Consider the following 6,207-nt stretch of genomic DNA (forward strand, 5'->3'; position numbering starts at 1 on the left):
TAAACTTAAAATATATGCAGCTTCAAAGCTCCTATTTTTTCACCTATATCACGTTGCCTCCCCTGATATGTCACAGACCCCAACACAAAAGCGCAGCCCTGGTATAAAAATGAGGAATTGAAAGTGAGTAGAGATGATATTTCTAGATTGTCTGTCAAGTTGAGCAAAATGTGTAAAAGTAAACAAGCAATACTAAGACCTGAAGGTGAGTTGCATATTTTAAATTCTTCCTTTTTAATAATCTCAGCTGTTATTATCAGTGGATAAGAAAACACTAATTTAAAGAAAAAAAAAGTATACGATTTTTTTTTTTTTAATCCTGGTGCATTTTCACCTCTAATGCAATGTACATAGTATAAATAAGTAATGCAATCAAGTTTATCTTCAGAAGAAAAAGTTACTAATCTTACTGGAGAGTTGGAAATAAGTGGCACTCTTATTACGTTTATTACAAATCACTCAAATCAAACCACCCCAACCTGAAACCATGAGTCATTTGAATATTTGGAATCCCTTTGCTACTGTTCTTACCCTCCCACTCCCAGTTGCCTTTGGACTTGCAGTGGGGGCGCTGGAGACCCCCAGGGGGCTGGGCTCAGCATCCAGGGATCCAGAATGAATTGTACCAATCAGTTCAGTGGTGACAAACGGCTGACCCATCCTTCTGGATGACACAAGGAAACTCACTGGGCTTGCGACGCTACACAAATAGCGAAGTGTGTGTAAGAGAGGGGAGAGGAGACAGTCAGACGCCGGGCAGAGAGTGGACAGACAGACATTATAGGGAAAAGGAGAGAGGAAAGGGAGGCAATGGGGGTCCCTGAGGGACCCCTCCACCGGGTCCTGCTGCCGGAGGAGTTTCTGCCGGTCATGACCGGGTGCCTGTACAATGTGGCACGGAGACTCTGATGAGATACCCACACCCTTTAGTCCCTAGATTCTGCACCTCCTTTTCCACACTGGGAATCTAGCATTGCTAAACTAGAGGAATGTGGAGGGGCCCTTTTAGCCCTGTGCCCAAGCACCTTGTCAACACTGCTTCTTCTGAATGTGGGCTAAGCTCTTCCCAAGAAGAGCTCTCTCTCTCCAGTACATTCAGCATGTGTGTCGGCACTGACCCCCAGAACCAAACTGAAAACACCCTCCTTGAAGTCTACCCTAACACCCCCACATGGCCATCAGCCCTCCTTGGGGAGTCCTCTGAGGTACCCGTTCCCTGTCCCCCTGAGACTCCCCTCTGCTGCCCTCCCTGTGCTCCCTCCGCCCTCGGTATGTCTATCACAGCCTTTCCACGTGGCATCATCCCAGTCTGCCTTCCCTCCTCTCTTCCTTCCAGAATGGGGACACATTTTTCATCTATGCATTCCTGTGCCTGTCTGGGGCTTAGATGCACTCAATGTGCTACAAGTTTTGCTGCATACTTGTGGGTATTAGTCAAGATTCTGCAGAGAATGAAATTATGGAGACCGAGAAGTCCTAAGGTCTACAGTCAGCAAGCTGGAGACTTAGGAGAGGCTGATGTGAAATTCCAGCCCGAGTCCAGGGGCCTGAGACCCAGGCCAGCTGGTGGTGTAGGTTCCAGACCAAGTCTGAGTCCAAAGAGTCCAAAAGCAGAAGACTGATGTCCCAGCATGAACACAGGCATAGTGAAAGAGAGAGAGAGAGAGAGAGAGAGAGAGAGAGAGGAGTTTTCTCCTACTCAGTCTTTTCTTTCTGATCAGCCTCCATAGGATTGGATGGGGCCCACTGGGGAGGACACTCTGCTTTACTCAAATGCTCCATCAGTAGAAACACTGTCAAAGACACACTCAAAATAATGTTTAACCAAGCACCCGGGCATCTTGTGGTCCAGTCAAGCGGACACACAAAATGAACCATCACCCGTGTCCACCATATTCAATTCCCATTGCAGGTTCTGTCTCCTTCAGAAAAACATTGGTTTCACTGCTGCCAGAAATCCCTCCCGGGGTGCTTAGGTGGCTCAGTTTGTTAAGCGTCTGACTCTTGGCCTCGGCTCAGGTCATGATCTCATGGTTCGTGAGATTGAGCCCCACGTCCAGCTCCGTGCTGTCAGCACAGAGCCTGCTTGGGATTCTCTCTCTCTCTCCCTCTCTCTCTCTGCCCCTCCCCTCCTTGCATGCGCTCTCTCTGTCTCTCTCAAAATGAATAAATAAACTTAAACCAGAAAAAGAAATCCCCTCCTTCTCCAACACATATTATATGTACTATATGATATAAGACCTGATTACAGGTCTCATCCATTGTTCTGTGTCTCACGAGTTCTTTACCGAAATTGCAAGCTCCTTGAGGGTAATTAATTATTATGTGACGTGCTTCAAAAATTTTTTAAAATTTTATTTTTAGAGAGAGAGAGTGTGTGTGTGTGTGTGTGTACACAAGCTGGGGAGGGGGGGGAGAGAGAGAGAATCTCGAGCAGGTTCCACACTCAGCACAGAGCCTGGCGTGAAGCTCAATCCCGCGTGATCACGAGCTGCGCCGAAATCGGGAGTCGGATGCTCAACTGGCTGAGCCACCTAGGAGCCCCATTGTGACACACTTTGACCACACTCTTCGTTGTTCTTGATCTGGAGCTGGAACAGAGGGGGCGTTCCAAAAATACTTATTCAATTGTATGATATTAAAATATAGATGACGAATGAGTCGTCACACTTTAATGATATTGTATCTGATTGCTGGTGATGTACCCCAAATCCATTCTCCTCCTTTAAGGAGAAATAGAACTTCTGAAATTTGGGGGTATGGCAGTGTATTCTGGCCTCACATCAGGAACTGTGAAGCGTGCGGTATAAATGATGTGGTCATTACCCCATGGAGCTTACAATTCTAGTAAAACACTCTGCTTGCTCGTGGAACCAGAACCACAGAAGAAAGCTATAGGTGGGTCTCAGATCATTTGGGGTAGATGGGAAGTACGGAGGGAAGTGGAGAAGGGAGGGACCTTTATAAGCTGTGGAGCTAATGTTTCCCCAGCTGCAGCTAAGGGTGGTCATGTGACTGTGTTCTCGTCTTTGAGTTCTAGACAGACTGATGTGTGGAATTCCCAAAGGCGTCTCTTAAAGGGACTCAACTGGATGCTGCTCGGGTTTTACTTTCCCCTTCCCTCTCTTCCAGTCGCCAGGATTCCCGACAAGATGCCGGAGCCCCAGCAGCCAGCGTGGGGATGGAAGGTACGTGCTAAGAATGGTAAAGCAGAAAGATAGAAGAGGGCCTGAGTCTTTGTAGTGCTGGCCTACTAGCCCTGGACTGCTCATTTCTGGACGGCTTTCACATGAAAGAATAGAACTTTGTGGTCTTAAACCTCTTTTATTTGGGTTTTCTATTTTATGCAGTTGAACATAATCCTCGCTGCAACAGATACAAATTAATACTTACAAAAGAATTAGAGGCAAGTATCGTGTGAAATAAAGACAAATATTCTTTCCGTTGGAAAAAAAAGGTATTTTCACTAATATCCAAGAAACAAGTGAACTATTATCATCAGATATATTGGGTGTTACTAATATAAAATATATCCCATTTATCCATTTCTCCCCTGTCATGACAATTCCCTCAGTGTTGTGGGGCTTTACCTTGTCTTTCCACGCAAGGACGATTTTCCTGTAAATTAGAGCAAAAGGAGAAAAGCCTTGTAAATCAGCTCTCTCACTTAACTTGCCCATTGTCCTCTCTCGGCAGGAAACCTAGAGGTTGTAGAAGAAAATGGCTGGTGGAAATGCAGCAGGAAGAATAATGTGGTTTTGAAACGAGGTGAGAATAAGTGAAATTAATGTAACAGCAGACCTTCCTTTATTATTATTTTTTTTTCCTACTTCACAAACTTAAAACTGGGGAAATCATTGAGAGGAGTCTTTGTTTTAAGTGAGCGCAAGACAAGGACCTATCTTTCTAAGGGTCACGTTAAATGAGGTGGAAAGAGAAGCCGACTCGGATGATAAATAAAACATCCCACCTGCTCTGTCTGTCTCACCTGATACAGCACATCAGGCCAACACAAGGAATCGTTCTGTAGTCCTAGGCTGCAGTACTTTGAGAGAAACGCCCAACTCTTTAAGTCTTTGGTAAGTTTAGAAAGGTGTTCGGAATATGGGCATCATATTCCGTTTCTCAAGTTCTGTGATTCCCACCCCCGCCCCCACCCGAGAAGGGCCACCGTTAATGAACCAAATGGAATCTTTTATGGTGAGACAAATTCTGAAGCTTCAACCAGTATGATTCAGAAAGCAAATAGTCCTGTTTTGCAATAAAACAAAATCGCGCGGACCCAAGGTGGACCTTATGGTGAGCACCCAGGATACAGACACAACAGTATGTCAGCAACATGAAGAAATGACCGCAAAAAAATCTGGAGGATTCACTTCCTGGATGCTCCCCTCACGTGGCTGGCTAATCAGTGCTGGCCATTGTCTGGAAGCTCAACTGGACCGGGGGCTGGGAGCTTTGGTTTCTCTCCATGAGGGACTCTCCATAGGCTGCTTTAGAGCATAAGGGCTGGGTTCCAAGAGCTGGTGTGCCAAGAAGGCTCTACATTTACCATACTCTATATTCAAAACATTTCCAAAGACTCACCCAGACTCAAGAGACGGGGGCACAGGCCCCCACCATTCCGTGAGAGAAATGTCAAGGTCACACCGTATGAACAGACAGGATGGGAGACACTGTAGTCGCCATCTTGGGAAAATAACAGACTGCCATAATAGGAAAAGCAAGTTCACAGTAAGTAAAGCAGGGGTTTTTCAGTCGCTTAATCAGCTTGAAAGCTCATTTACCATGTATTAGCTCTTACAACATCTGGGAAGAGCCCAGAAGGAGATGAAAGCCCACACCCACCGCCCATTAGCATCCTGAGCTATCCAGGAGTCACCGGGCTCACAAAACTATGAAATTTGAAGAGTCACAGACTAATTTCCAGACATGACCACTTTCAGCGCCCCGGAGCCATTGTGCTTTTACAAAGCATGAGGTGGTTTTGAGGGAAACTGTTCCCTTCTGCATGCTACCCACTGAGAAGAGGGGTAGTTCCAAACCCAGGTTTCCATGGCAGTGGGCTTCTGTCTCACCGCTTCCTGTCATGGCTACCCTAGGGCCTGGGGAGGCAGGCAACGATGCTGGGACAGCCCCCGTCTCTCCTGCTGCCAGGGAGACGTGTGTTATTACTATAGTCAAGAACAGTAACCCAAGTTCTCTAGCCTGTGGATAGAAATGGGGCCACATTAACAGTAATGAATCACAATTGCATTGGCTAATACCCTCTCCTGGCAGCTAATCTCGGTGAGCATTTGGAGAGTACACGGGGGCTATGTCAGGTGTGTTTACCTGTCTCCAGGCTCTTGGGGTTGATGTTTCCTGCCTGCAAAGTCACTCAAAGGTGGGCATCTCCTTCCTCTCTGTTACTGCTGCCAGTGTTACCTGCCATATGTATTATGGGCCACAGCAGAACCGGGGTCCCAGCAGTCCTCACAGAGCTAAGCAGGCTGTTTAGGGTGCAGAGAGAGACGGCGTCCTGCCCCCCCCCGCTCTGAGCCTCTCTGTTATCTAGGTACTAGAGGAACATTGCTTGGGCACTTGCACCTCATAGAGCCCCTTATGACAAGAGTGTCCCCAACCTCTGTAAACCAGCTCTCTCCACAGGGCTCAGATGAGATTCCAGGAAAGCCAACTTCTCAAAAATAGATGCCAGTAGGCTGCCTGACCCACCAGGTCACTGGACCTTTCCAGGCATGCCTGATTCCCAGCTGAGAACACAAATTAGGCTCAAACCTGAATCCCTGCTACATCACTCAATGTACACAGCACACCGCAGTGCTTTCTCCTGAACTGACTCTGTGAGGTGGGGGGGGGGGGGCAGATATTGTTATGGTTCCCATTTTTCATAGGAAGAAATTAATTCTTAGTGGGGATAAGCAAGGAGCCTGAAGCGAAATAATAATTAAGATTCGGATTGAACATCTGAATGGAGGTCTTTGAACAGCAAATCTGGAACTCTCCTTGGAGTCACTTCTTAACGGCAGGTCACTAAGCTTGGCCTGGATGCTCTAGGCAGTTAGATGCGTTTTCCTGTCTGTGCTCACAGCACGTTGGTCCGTTGTCACATTTATCGCATTTTATGGCACTGCTTTAAATGTCATTCTTCCCCACTAAATGCCTCTCACGCCAGCAGAGTGCCTGGCACAGAGAAGGCACTTGATA

The 6,207-nt window shown here is 46.9% G+C and overlaps 1 long non-coding RNA gene across 1 annotated transcript; it reads right to left on the reverse strand.

Moving 5' to 3' along the window:
- Positions 1 to 2,405: 2,405 nt before the first annotated feature.
- LOC123381643 lies at positions 2,406 to 5,856 on the reverse strand. The gene is made up of 3 exons (XR_006588917.1): positions 5,335 to 5,856; positions 4,588 to 4,706; positions 2,406 to 3,701 (listed from the first exon to the last, which is right to left on the reverse strand). It is a non-coding gene; the product is annotated as an uncharacterized LOC123381643 (long non-coding RNA).
- Positions 5,857 to 6,207: the final 351 nt, after the last annotated feature.

Source organism: Felis catus, chromosome D4 (genome assembly GCF_018350175.1).
Source record: "Felis catus isolate Fca126 chromosome D4, F.catus_Fca126_mat1.0, whole genome shotgun sequence".
Taxonomy (NCBI): Eukaryota; Metazoa; Chordata; class Mammalia; order Carnivora; family Felidae; genus Felis; species Felis catus.